At 35.6% G+C, this 14,834-nt stretch overlaps 1 protein-coding gene across 5 annotated transcripts in view; it reads right to left on the bottom strand.

The window, feature by feature from the left end:
* The window catches only part of CEP128 (centrosomal protein 128), a gene marked incomplete at its 3' end in the record, with an annotated part of 432,096 nt that overhangs the window by 78,701 nt on the left and 338,561 nt on the right, over positions 1–14,834 (bottom strand). The window lies entirely within an intron of this gene.

Below are 14,834 nucleotides of genomic sequence, written 5' to 3'. Positions count from 1 at the left end.
GGGCTTCCCTGGTGGCGCAGTGGTTGAGAATCTGCCTGCCAATGCAGGGAACACGGGTTCGAGCCCTGGTCTGGGAAGGTCCCACATGCCACGGAGCAACTAGGCCCGTGAGCCACAACTACTGAGCCTGCGCGTCTGGAGCCTGTGCTCCTCAACAAGAGAGGCCGCGACAGTGAGAGGCCCGCACACCGCGATGAAGAGTGGTCCCCGCTCGCTGCAACTAGAGAAAGCCCTCGCACAGAAACGAAGACCCAACACAGCCAAAAATAAATAAATAAGTAAATAAAACATGCAAGTCGCAGGGATGTAATGTACAGTATAGGGAATACTGTCAATAAAATTACAACAGCTTTGCATGATGACAGATGTTTACTAGACTTACAGTGGTGATCAATTTGTAATGTATATAAATGTCAAATCACTAAGTTGTACACCTGAAAATAATACAATATTCTATGTCAGTTAAAGTCCAACTTAAAAAATTTAAATTAAAAAATAAGTACTTGTGAGATACAAGATCACTACTGCGTCTCTATGTGGACATGGCCATTTTGCTCCACTATGGATATCAGGAGGTTCTCAGAGCTGAGCCCCTTGTAATGAATTACATTGCTTAATGATACAGTGGAGCTGGGATGGTGGATAGTGGGGTCTATCAACCATTAAAGAAAACTGATCTTGTTCCTCCAGAGTCAACTTGGTATGGCAAACACCAAACCCCTTAGCTAAAACTTAACTGGATAAATAATGGGTATCGGATCTCTTATACAGCCAAACTCAACTCACACATTTGATAAAATATATATTGTAAAGGAGTTCAGTCTACCCTCAGAGCTTCACAGAATTACTGCAATTTAAAAATCATGTTCTCAGTTTTCTTCAAATACATAAAGGTCATGCTGCTCTTCCAAAAAGCTGATACCAATAGCGATGCTCGATTTTGAATGGCTGAAGAAAAACGGCCAAGGAATTCCTATAATTGATATTTAAAATACAAAACTCCCCTTCCGTTCACCCCCACTGACTCTCACCCCAGCTTATATCAAGAGTATAAGTAGACACCTGTTTTTGTTTTTGTCTCCATGTCACATCCCTCCCCTTTGACAACTTCATGTTCTTCTTTTCCATGTGATTCCTGTGAACTATCAGTCAAGGGGTTAACTTCTTTGGCCACAAAAGTAGGTCATGACCCAGACTGGCCAGTTGGAGCAGCCTACCTCCCTGCGCATTTAAGCTAAGCAATGCCAGCAGTGATATGGATACCAGGAAAGAATATCTCCTTCTGAAGCTGCAAGCTTATATGAGCCTGGAGCTTTCAAGGCTCTATTTTCTACTATGTCAAAGGAACTTGTACAACAATAAAGCTGGTAAAGAAGAAAGCAGAGCCAAGAAACAGAGAGCTGGTTGAGGACAGATCCACCCTTATCTGAAGTCCACGTAACTCCTGAACTTCTAACACTATTTTTTTTCTTTAGTAGCGGTAGTTGGATTGCTTTCATTTCTAAAAGTCTCTGGGGATGTGGCTGTATTGAACCTTCTTATCTCTATGCAGAAACTTGGAGAACTTAGAGTTAGCAAGAACTTTCTATTCCACAGTGAAACATTTCATTCTGCAATAAATAGATGAAGACATGAAGCTCAAAGAAGGCAAATGGTTTGCCTGCAATTACCTAGTTAGTGCTAGAGACACAACTAGAGCCTTGCTCTCCTGTTTTCCTACCCCATCTATCATATCATGCTCTCTTTGGTACCACTCAGTACTTATTGTACCCTTCTTCATATGGTTATTTTTTAAATGCACACATTTGTATTCCTCTCACTTACCTTAGGAGTTCACTGATGTCAACAACCAGGGCTTTGATGTCTTTATACCCATAGCCTCCCTAACCACTGCTTATCTACCTTTGCTACTTAACTTAGATCCCCCAAATACCTTTCTCTGCCTACATCACTTCTCTATGCAATTGCTCACTTGTTAAGTGCATTGTTCAATGACATGCATTTGGGATGATAAACAAGGTTATCAACCTGTGCTGATGAAATATGGCTACTGGGCATCACTGAGGAGTGACTACTCTACTGCAAACAGACACAGGATGACAGAACCTGTCCACAGGGAGACCTCTGGACAGTTGACGTTACATAATGCTGTGACACCTGAGTGTGATGAGTGCACCTGGATATAATGAGCAAACTTGCTGTTTGTTCTTCCAGCATCAGAACAAACGATCGGCATGGAAAAAGCTGAAGGGCTGCTCCGCTCCCTTGCTCACCACTGGCATGTTCATGTTTTGCTTTATTATTCTCTGGTTTGCTGTTCTATACAAACAGAATTCAACTGCCATGCAAATTGCTGCGGCTAAATGTGCTTCCATCAACATTAGTAAATGAAAGATATTTTTGGTGAAAAGGGCAGCCATTCTGTGTATTTTCCTTGGACAGGCTCTAGCCAGTTTAAAAGAGCTGATACTAACTCATTATGACATATGGTTATTAGAGGAGGGAAAAAGTCCCACTTAAAAAAGCAGGACATCATGGATGAGAACTGGAGAATCCTGTTGTTTTGTTTTGTTTTGTTCCACGTTGCATTTCTCTGGCACATGCAGGGTAATATATCATGATCATGTTTTTGGCTAAGACTGTCTCTACCACTTCCTTCGCAACTAGTGGTCTGGCTATTTAAGGAGGTTTGACACTTTTTATGTTGATTCTGGTTCCTAGTAGCCAAGGAAACAGATAGGTTGTTTGTTTATTTGCTTTTAAAAGGAGAATCACGTTCAGGTGGGCATAACCAATACAGTCATCTAGCAACTTGACCCTTCACAGAAAGGTTGGCGATCAAGTTTAGAAAGGAGTAATGTTTTTTTTCTTCTCTAACTTTTACTATAAAATATCTCATCCTTATTATAACTCAGCCCAGCTGGTAATGAAGAGAAAGTTATAGAAACAAGGGTTTCAGACTCAGCAACATTTATAACAACAGCACCGGACACAGTAGCACTGGCAGAAGAATATGGTGAATTAGTGACTGAGGTTTAGGGAAAAGCATTTAGTCTCTGGCTCCTGTATCTCACTTAGTAATTCAGTGCTCCTTTTCAATGCTACTCTATGTGTCCTGACATTTAGTGAAAACAAGAGGTAATGTAAATTCTCAAAAGAATGCAATACTTTTTAAAAAGTAAATTTGTGCCATTCCTCTTTGTGGGTGGCAGTCGCGATATAATGAAATTAACCAAATTAAAGAGCGCACTACAATCCTTAAAAGGTCATGAACAATGGACCCAGTCTCCCACAGTTACATACTAGATACTCCAGATTCCATCTACATGCTGAAGAAAATGGTTGATTTCTCTTTTCCTTTCCTGGCTCTCTAGTTATTTAGGATTACTGACATTTTAGGGACAGAAGGGACCGCTGAAATAATCTAATGCCAAGGTTTTCAGTTTTTTTAAAAAAAGAAGTAGAATTCTGCCTTACGCATGAAATCACACACACTTTCAAGTGTATATTATGAATAAACAATTAAGAAAGCTGCTTTGGTGGAAGCAGAAGTGAAGGGCCTGGAGGCCAGACCACTGGACTTCCCTCCTATCCTGGGGTCAACCCCTGTGGTGCCGTGGTGGGGCAATAAAGCTCCACACTGTGCTGATTGAAAACCACTGATCTAATCCCACCTTCTCACATCTTGTAGATGAGGACTGAGTTCTGAGAGATTAGCAACATCACATAACTAGTAGATAGAAGTATGTGAACCTGAGCCTAGGGCTTCTGAACTGGACCAGGGTCCGATACTTTGTTTCATAAAACAGTGACTATCTGCCTTTGCCTTTCAAGATTTCTACTGAAACGACATAGTATTTCAAGCCTTACCGTGAATGCCTATACATTTTCCAGTGCCTCCCCAAACTAAAAGTAAACTTTGCTAAAGCACTTGTGTAACATCAGCAATCTATGAGAAAACCTACAGTTAACAGCTGTGCGCAATAAAATTCCTCAATCTGGGAGGTAACATCAAAAGATTTGGCTTTGATGGAAAGCAAATACCTAGACACTTGAAAAAGCAGTTGTTTTTGGCAGGATGTGCTCAACATACAACATACAGAATATCTCACAACATAAAACAACAACAAGAAAATCTGTTTAAATGAATGGGTGGCAGTTGAATAGTTTCTCAGCTTAATATAACATTTGCCAGTAAATGTTTTTCCTATTTTATTGTACTAGTAAACGTAAATAGGATAAATGAATAACAATATGACTCTATAGCAGACGAAATACCTCAAAAAACAATAAAATGTGTTGGTTTAAAATTAACATAAGTAAAACACTTAAAATAGTGTCTGGTACTTAGTAAGAGTTTATATATATATATATATATATATATGGTTTTTAAAAAATTTACCCTTCAGTATGCCTGCTAAAATCAGAAAAATGTGTGAAAAATAATCACCTGCATTTTAAAACAAATAAGCAAAAAATGCCCTCAAGCATTCTGCTTTTAGATTCCATCCATAATTGGTAGCTACATTATTTAGAACTCTGCCATATCTACTGCCACCCACTGGTTCATATCTGGATATACCACAATGAGTTAAGAGCTTTCTCATCAGGTCTGACCACAGAAAACACACAGGTTGAAATGAAGAATAACACTCAAAAAGTATGGCTATCCTCTGTGGTTTGTCTCAGACGCTGAAACAACATGCTGGTCTACAGATGGAGCCCAAATGGTCTAATAAATGAAAGGTTTATAATCCACTGTCTGTCTTAGGTATGTGGTAAAACATCCAAATACAGGTACTCATGTTTTATTTGATGTCAGTTCATTTCTGGTGAAACTTTCCATCTTGACAACTTCAGAGATTTAAAACATCTTCTCCACAAAATTGCTACAGTGCAGAAAACAATAAAATAATCTACCCCATTCTGCCTAATTCTTGGCTCTGGCATGAAGAAACAACAAGATATAGATTGAAAGTTACGATTCAATCAACTATTAAGATTTTTAACATTTCTACTAACAACAAGAGCAGAAAAAGAACATATTCATTAAGAAACAAGTAACCTGTCTTAAATCAGTCTAAGGGCTATCTTGGTCAAAAGGACTGCACGTGACAATTAGCAAAATGAGCAAGAGACATTTATGATCTATTATAAACACCACTTCAAGAATAATTTTCATATGCTCAAATCCAGGAACAAAATCATGTTCCTTCCTGCATACAATATCTCTAAATTACAATCACCTAATGGAAACTTTGGCTTTTATTTAAATTCCTTTATCTTAGACTTCGTTCGGGTTCTAAACTCATAAGGTGCAAGTGGGTATGTATTTTGGGGCCTATAGAAATTCTGGGTATTTGACTTGTTCATTGATCATCTCCTGTTTACAGAAACTATAAACGTTTGTGCTGGTTTCTTGATGCACCTACTAGTAAATTAGATCTAGCTTCCTAGGCCTTTCAGACTCCTGGGTCTACCCTAATTCTATTCTAAATACAGACCAAGTTCTGAAAACCAAACATAAAGAACAAATCTTGACAGCAATGAGAGATAAATGATACCATGGTTATAGGGGGGAAATAGAATGCTAGCTAATTTCTCATTATAATCCATGGAGGTCATAACATTTTTAAATGCTGAAAAAAAGAAATGACAACTCAGAGTCCTGTATGCAGTGAAAATATCCTTCTAGAATGAAGGTGGACTCAAGACATTCTCAGGAAGAAAAATTAAGATAATTAGTTGTCAGCAGACCTACACTAAAAAAAAACTAAAGAAAAGTCTCTAAAAAGAGAAGAAATGATAAAAGAATCTTAAAAGATCAGGAAGAAAGAGCACAGTAATCAAATATATGGATAAATCCAATAGATTTTCCTTCTCCTATTTAGCTTTTAAAATTATGTTCGATAGTTGACACAAAAAATGTAACATGATATGATGTGATTCTAAATGCACATAGAGGAATATGTAAGACAATTAAATTATAAATAGGAAGGACAAAAGAACATGAAGGAAGAAAGTTTTCTACAATTCAAACTGATAAAATGACAATACCAGTAGACTTTGACAGCCATGTATATATAGTGTAGTGTTTAGAACAACCACTGAAAAAGCTATACAAAGAGATGCACTCAAAAACAGAATTGATAAATCAAAATGGAATTCTAAAAAAATGCTCAAATAACCCATAGGAAGACAGAAAAAAGGCAGAGAAATAAAAAACACAGAAAACAAACAAAAAAGGCAGACATTAAATCATAACATCAATAATTATATTACATAAAAATGGTCTAAATGTACCATTTAAAAGATAGAAATTGGCAGACTGGATTAATGACCACTCAGCTATTAATCCATGACATTGCCCATGGACCCAACTATATGTTGTCTGTAAGAAAGTCACTTCAAATATAATGATACAGGCAGGATGAAAGTAAAAAATGGAAGAAGACACACCATGTAAATATTAATGAAAAAAAGCAGGAATGATTATATTAATATAAGATAAAGTAGATTCCAGAGCAAGGAAAATGATCAGAAACAGAAAAGAACATTATATAATCATAAAAAGGGTTAATCTACCAACTGATATAACTGAAAGGAACAATAGAAAAATTCAAAATTAGAATTGGAGACCTCAACACCCTTCTCTCAACAATTGGTATTACAATCAAACAAAAGATCATCAAAGATATATATAAGCATATGTCAAGGATATATATAAGCATAAATATAACAGGGAAAACTCTAAACACGTGGAAACTAAACACTTCTAAATAAAGCATGGGTCAAAAAGAATGTCTAAAGGGAGATAAAAATATTATAAATTGAATAAAATGAAAACACAACATGTCAACGATTGTGGAACACAGCCAAAGCAGTACAGAGGAGGAAATCTATAGAAATAATGCATACATTAGAAAAGAGGAAAAATCTTGAAAAAATACTCTATGCTCCCACCTCAAGAACCTAAAAAATTACAAAATAAATCCCAAGCAGTGAAAGGAAAAAAATATTAAGATAACAATAGAAATCAATGAAATTGAGAATAGGAAAAAAAGAGAGAAAAATCAATGAAACAAGAGGTGCTCCTTACATAGTTCAATAGAATTGACAAACCTTTAGCAAGATTGATGAGAGAAAGAGCATGTGACATCAGTAATGAAACAGGGGATTTCACTACAGATCTTGCAGATATAAAAAGGATATTAAGGGAAGACTACGAGCAACTCTTCACATAAATATTTGACAACTCAGATGAAATGGACCACTTCCTTAAAACATATAAGGTACCATAACTTACTCAATATGAAATAACTAATTTGAATAGCCTTGTAAGTATTAAGGAAATTATATTTGTAATACAAAAGTTCCCAGAAAAGAAATCTCCAGGCCAGAAGGTTTCACTGGTGAATTCAACCAAATGTTTAAAAAAGAATTAGCACCAATTTTACACAACCTCTCCCAGAAAATAGAAGAAAAGGAATACTTTTCAATTCATTTTATCAAACTAGTATCACCCTGCTACCAAAAATATACAATTAAAAAAAGAAATAGAAAGAAAACTGCAGCTCCCTCCTAAATACAGATGCAAATATTCCTAACAAAATATTAGCAAATAAAATTTAACAATATATAAAAAGAATTATATATCATGACCAAGTTGGGTTTATTCTAGGGATGCAAGGTTGGTTCAATATTCAAAAATCAATCAATGTAATCCATCATTTTAACAGGCTAAAGAAGAAAAAAATCACATAATTGTATCAATTGATGCATAAAAATTATCTGACAAAATTCATCATATAGTCATGATTAAAACAAACTTCAGAAAAAAAATAGAACTTCCTCAACTTGATAGAGAGCATCTATAAAAAACCTACAACTAACATATTTAATGGTAAAAGATGAAATGTTTTCCCTGTAAGATCAGAAATAAGGCAAGAATGCTCTGTCTCACAATTCTTACTCATCATGATATTGGAATATCTTTTCAATGCAATAAAGCAAGAAAAGGAAATGAAAAGTATACAGATTGGAAACAAAGAAATAAGTGTCCCTATTTGCAGATAACATGATTGTCTTCATAGAAAATCCCAAAGACTCTAACAACAACGAAAACCCAAACAGACAAAAACTAGCTCCTGAAATCAATAAGTGAGCTCAGCAAAATAAGTGAGCAAAGCAAAGGATACAAGATAAAAATACAAAAATTGATTATATTTCAATATACTTGGAATGAACAGGTGGAAACCAAAATTAAAAATTAAAATACCAATTTAAAAGACCCCCCTTCCAAGCAAAATACTTAAGTGTAAATTTAACAAAACATATAAAGGACTTATATGCAAAAGAATGGTGAGAAATACCATGTTCATGGACTGGAAGACTCACATTGTAAAGATATCAATTCTCTCCAAATTGATATAAAATTCAATAGAATTTCTAAAAAAGTCCCAGCAATATTTTTTTTGTAGCTAAAGACAAGGTTATTCTAAAATCTGTATGGAAAGGTAAAGGAACTAGAGCAGCTTAAACAAACGAGCGAACTGGGTGAAATCAGTTTATTCAAGTTCTAGACTTGTTACAGAGCTACAGTAATCAAGACTCTGTGGTCTTGATAGAAGTATATACACATAGATCAATGGAACAGATAGAGAACCCAATTATAGAAATGGAGAACAGATCAGTGGTGGCCAGAAGTTAAGGATGAAGTGGGGATAGAAGATAAGTGGGTGTAGCTATAAAAGGCAACATGAAGGATCTTGGTGTTGATGGAAATGTTCTGTATACTGACTGTATCAATGTCACTATTTTGGTTGTTATACTATACAATAGTTTTGTAAGATATTTCTATTGGGGGAAAATGAGTAAGGGGATCTTTAAGTATTATGGGATCTCTTGGTATTACTTCTCACAACTTCATGTGAATAGAAAATTATCCTTGAAATAAACAGTTTAATTAAAAAATTCAGAAGGGCTTTAGATAAAATGACAGAAAATGGATATTAAAAGTTAATTAACTAATTATGTTTTGAGGTCAGTACCTCAACATGCCCTTTACCAACTATCCATCCTCATTGCAACTGCCCTAGTCCAGACAGCCATCTTCTCTTTTCTAGGCAACTACAATTACCCATATTTCTAGAGCAAAGTATATGGTTGAACACTCTACTATTACTAAAAGAAAGAAAAAAAACGTTGGACATGCTGAGGAATATAGGGTATAAGCTTTGGTGTCAGTCACTTGGATATATAATCTTATCCATCTACTCTTCTTTCCTCCACTCTAAAATAGGGGCAAAAATGCCTACATTCTAGGATTGTTACAATGATTATAGAAGAAATATATGTAACTTTTCAATTACACTTGACCCTTGAACTACACACATTTGAACTGTGCGGGTCCACTTACACACAGATTTTTTTTTCAAGAAACATGTAACAATACTACAGTACTACACAATCCATGGTTGGTTAAATCCATAGATGCGGAACCACAGATATGGAGGGTGGAATGTAAAGTTATACGTAGATTTTTGACTGTGTGGAAGGCTGGCACCCCTAACACCCACATTGCTCAAGGCTCAACTGTAATAGTAATTATCATCATCATAATTCTTTCATCACACCTGTACAAAATATCATAATTATTGTTACTATTAATTATGAATATAAATTTTGTTGGTGATTAGAGAGCCCCGCTTTTGCAAGAAAGAAAATAACTGGATAAAACTCCACATTGATGGGATAAAAAACATCAATATTCTCTTGAATATTGTATTCTCTTCTGAAGACTGAGACTCAACAACTTTACTGCCTCCCTTTCACTATATCTTATAAACTAGAAATTAAGTCCTTTCTTACTGACTTGAATTTGTGGGAGTCAATATAGTGGAATTTGTGGGAATCAATATAGTGGGAATCAACATAGTGGAATGTTGTGAAACATGCAATTCAGGTTTTACTAAATCCAAAATGGATGCTATGGGGGGAAATTAGTACAAAAATTTTCAGAAAAGCTATGATATCTTCAAGTTCTATACATTCCATTTCAAAAACATATCTTGAAATTCTCACCTGAGTTACTACAACAGCGTCCTACCTGTGTTCCCTAGCCCCAATCTCCTCTTACTCAATCTTCCCCTACACTGTTCCAAATTATGAATCTAAAACAGAGATGCCATGTCACCCTCCATTCAAAAATGTACTGAACTGTTAATAGTATTGGATTCTATTTGTGCTGCTGAAAGTGATTGGTCATGGCTTCCTGTAGCATGTATGGTCAAGTATTCTAATATGCCTAAGCTCAGTAGAAAGAAGTTTCTTAAATTCAGTTTTGATGTCCTCCATGGATATGGGGTGGGGGGAATAATGAAATGTAGACATCTAGTATTTCCATGCTGAGACACATAAAGTCCAAACTCATTAATATGTCCTTTATAAAGGATATGTCTACAAATTTACTTCCAAGACCATTGTCTTCTCTCATCACTGCAATATCTCCTTGCATTATCTGTAATGCCCTTCCTGGACTTCACTAACTAGAAAATATCTAACCATTCTTCAAATCCCAGCTAAAACAAATATCCTCTGTTGACTTTCACCAACTATCCCATACCCACTCATATTCCTGGAGTTACTGCTTTAGCTTCTGTATCCCAAAGTACTTTGTTTCTACTTTTATTATTTATTCTATTATAGTAATTGCAAAATAATTATTCTGAAGTTATAACTACAATTTACTTCATTACATTTTATGTTTTTCCTCTATATTTTATCTCTTCGAATCCTCCTGAAACAACTGGGGCTTCCTATTCCAAAAGTAGGTATCCTCTGGCAAAAATCAGAAGAATCTAGTCAGACCTGAAATCAGGATAACTTGAAAATTAGGACAATAGCAAAACCCATGGTGATACAGGCCAATCAGTAACGTTGAGGATCATGGCTAATTTTTGACCAAGCCCATCAAAGGAGGTATGGTTTACTCAGTATGATGAAAAAATATTAGAATGAGAGAGTCAGGAGACCTGGGTTCTAGCTCTTCCTCTGCTATTAGTTAGCTAACTAGATTTGTAAGAATGGTCACTTAATCTTTCTTGGCCACAGTGATCATGTCAATAAAATAATGGGAGTGGACTAGATTATTGCAAAGAGCTCTCTAGCACTGAAAGTTTAAGCAATGTACTTTAGTAGATTGTTGCATGGTCTCTAAATGTCAGCTGTTGTCTCCTAGTCGAGTGCCTCAATCTGGATGAGTAACAATTATTCAGAATCAACATGGATGACAATCATTCCCCCAAAACTTTTTAGAAACCCGAAGAGATTCTTCACTTAGTTTAAGTAATTATTCTTATTGTTAGGACTGTTTACAGATAATAAGGACACGTGACAAATTCATTCTCATTCACCTCTGATATATATTTGTTTTCTTTCACACCCAGGGTAAACACACTTTTAGATAATTATAAATCTTCCCTTTTTGGTTCTTCAAATCCTCACAATTACAATAATTCTTCTCTATCTTCTTATTCAGAGTTCTTTTAAATTCTAGTAAATAAATTAAACCAACTGTTTTATGTAGAAGTAGAAAAACTTCATAAAATAGATTTTTACACAAATGAATTATATAACACAAATATTTTCATTTGTCATATCAGTTTTTCTTGTCAGTGACACGGCAAAAAAAAAAAAAAAAGAAAATGACTGTGAAAGTCCTGAAAGGACAGCTTTCTCCCAAACCAGGCATCACGCAGATCTTCTAAAGGGCAGTCAGGTATACCAAACCTAGTTCATGAATAGGTAGAATTAGGATTTTAGTGGTCTTAGTCCCTTCCCATTCATGAGAACGAAAAATGTGTGTCCCATGTAAACAAAGGGAGTCAACAAATACCCAAGTAACTAGCAATAGAAAAATGAAGTAAACCAATACAGTTGCCAATGTAAGGTTATGGCATGAAAAGAAAAATCTTAAATGAGTGTTTTCTTAGTTGTTATGTTTAGATGGCAAATGGGTTTTCATGGATAATCTCACAGGTCATTGTTTCCTTTAATTAGTAACTTTTGCTAAACATAAAAAGAGTCTCAAGTAATTTTTAGTACTGATTACAACTGTCTAGCCCATTAACAGATCGTCATATTAACACTGGCCACACTGTACTGCGTATCTTTAAAGGTTACTCATTTCATTTTCATAGATTTTAATTAGCTTTTCCTTTCCCACTAGGGTTGATCATTAAACAGTAATAGAGGCATTTTGCCTCTTTTGCTTTTGGATCTGTAGCATCTTGACTGAAAAAGAGGTCCATAAAATGCAAAAAATGTGGATCCGAAATTGGCTGGTGGTGGTGACTTATAGATATAGTCAAAAAGCCAGGCTCTGTGAATTCCACCAGCAACCTGACTGAATCAATTTCACGTTGCCACAATACTTCTGGAAGAGTCTTTAAAATTCCTCTTTCCATCAGCGCTTCTCTTATTTTCATTAGCTGGGAACAGTACATAATCATAACTGACAGGCTGGAGGGGGTTTAGGCTTATAAAACAGGGAAAGGAAAGGAAAATGTTCATTGTTCAGATTCCCTAAAATAGAGACTGTTATCTTTGTTTGGGAAACAGAATGTACTGCATTTGTGGTCTAATCCCTAGGGGTTAGGCAGGTCTACAAGTTTATAACAAACCTCAAGGGTTCTACTCTCAAAAAATGGCCTCTTTTTCCCCAGTACTTTCATATATAAATATGTGCAGAGAACAGGAGAGCCTGCCTCTTGAACACCATGTTATTACATATATATGACCTCTGTTCAAATGTCACCTTATCAGAGAGAACTTCCTTGGTCTAAGAGAAGATCTAAAACAGTACTCTCTACACTCCTACCTTGGTTTGATATTGATATGTATACTATATACAAAATACGTGCACATTTTATATATACAACATTTATGAACATCAAAGGCTATGTATCTAAAGACAAACAAACATACAGCTCACTTTCAAAATAAATGTGTACCCTAAAGAAAATAAGTATATACTAAGAAAAGATTGAAGCTGCATAATAAGTATGACCAGGGTAACCAAAGTAACACAAAATTAGAGAACGAGGAGGAAGGAGTGAGGAACAAAAGAAAAGATACATGGGGAGGACTACTATTCCAGCAGCTTTTCCCTGCTTTTCCTAAAGTAGATTTCAGTTTTCAATTCTGTCTGCACATATGCGACCATCCTGTCACCACCTCCATCGGTTCCCTTGCTGCTCTTATCTATTGCAACTCTCTTCTTTGCAGTCTCGGCTCTAGTCCTACTTGCTTCCCTGCTCTTCTGGGAATATGCCATTATCACTGCCGCAGGGTCTTCACCAAGACTGAGTCTTCTGCCTAGAACAAACTTCCCATTCACTCCTTGATTGCATTTAAGTCCCTGCTCAAATATCACCATACAAGAAAGGATTTCCCTGAACTAAAAAGATAAAAAAGGGTACACACATCCATTCTGTCTAACTTATGCTGCTTTTATTTTCTTCTTAGTACTTTTTGACACGTGGAACGTTATTTGTATATTTGTTTAACTGTTGCCTTTTCCCCTCCACGAGAAGGTAAGCACCACGAAAACAGTAATTTTGTTTGTTCAGGTCACTGAAGTATCTCAAGCACTGCCAGGCACATAGTAGGTACTCAGTAAATAACTTGCTGAATAACTGAATCTAATTCTAGCTTTCCTACTAACATAAAATTGAACTTTATTATACAGCACAGATTACATCTCATTTCACATCTTCATTTTCCTCTAATACCAACCTAATGTTGCTTAAAATACCTTAATCACTTCCCAGTGGTTTTAGAATATAATCCACATTCCCTTTATGGACTGTTCTTTGTTTAATTTTCCAGTTTTATCTTTCACCACTCATTTTCGTATTCTAAATTCTGGTCATACTAAAAGTGTTTGCAGTTCTAAAATGTAGGATTCTCCCTTCAACCTCTAAATCCTACTCTATTTCTTCTGCCTGGAGTACACTATATATTCCATTTACCCTGGCTAACTCCGACTTGTCCTTCAGAATCCAGCAAAGCTTTCCCATTTGGGGTTAGCTACCCTTAGGAATTGCTCTCACAATCACTACCCTCTGCTTTGCTTTAATATGGCACTTCCACACTATTTTTAAAAATAATAATGGTCTCCTTATTTATCTGTTCCTCCTCCCCCATTTCGTGAAGACTTCAGGAACTGCAAAGGGTCTCTTTGCACTTATTCAATACAGTACCTGGAACCCAGTAAACAAGTAATGAATATTGACTAAATGAATGTATATGATAAATTTATATTAAAAACTAAATTATTCCGGGTTTTGAGATTTGAGAGATTTCTGAGTCATGACTTGAGAATACTGGTGACATATTATAATACTGCAAAGACTGTAAGATCACAAATTTCTACATGAGAGCCTTCATTTTCAAAAAAAAATACATAATCAAATATTTGTTATATGTAATTTCAAACATAAGGCTGAGATATTTTAAACTTGGTAAAGCATTTGGATAAGTAAATATTATATAATTGGGAAGGGCTAAGCATGACTCATTTTTTTTTCCCAAAAGTTACCTTGGTCAATATTTCAAGATTTGCCTATAAATGGAAATTCCTTCCCTGTAACTGACTTTGAACCCTTTAAAACCAAAACATTAAATCATATATCTTGGACAGCATAAACAGCATGAGTTTTGTTTAAGATGTCAATTTAAAGATTCCATTATGATAGTCCCCTCCACTGTCCATTTTCCCGCATGCTGATAAATTTGCACTTTGCTCCATCAGGTCTTCACTGGGCCAAGAA

Source organism: Balaenoptera physalus (genome assembly GCF_965194825.1).
Source record: "Balaenoptera physalus genome assembly, chromosome: 2".
Taxonomy (NCBI): domain Eukaryota; kingdom Metazoa; phylum Chordata; class Mammalia; order Artiodactyla; family Balaenopteridae; genus Balaenoptera; species Balaenoptera physalus.
The sequence above is the reverse complement of the archived record's forward strand: the minus strand, read 5'-3'. Positions and strand labels throughout refer to the sequence as shown.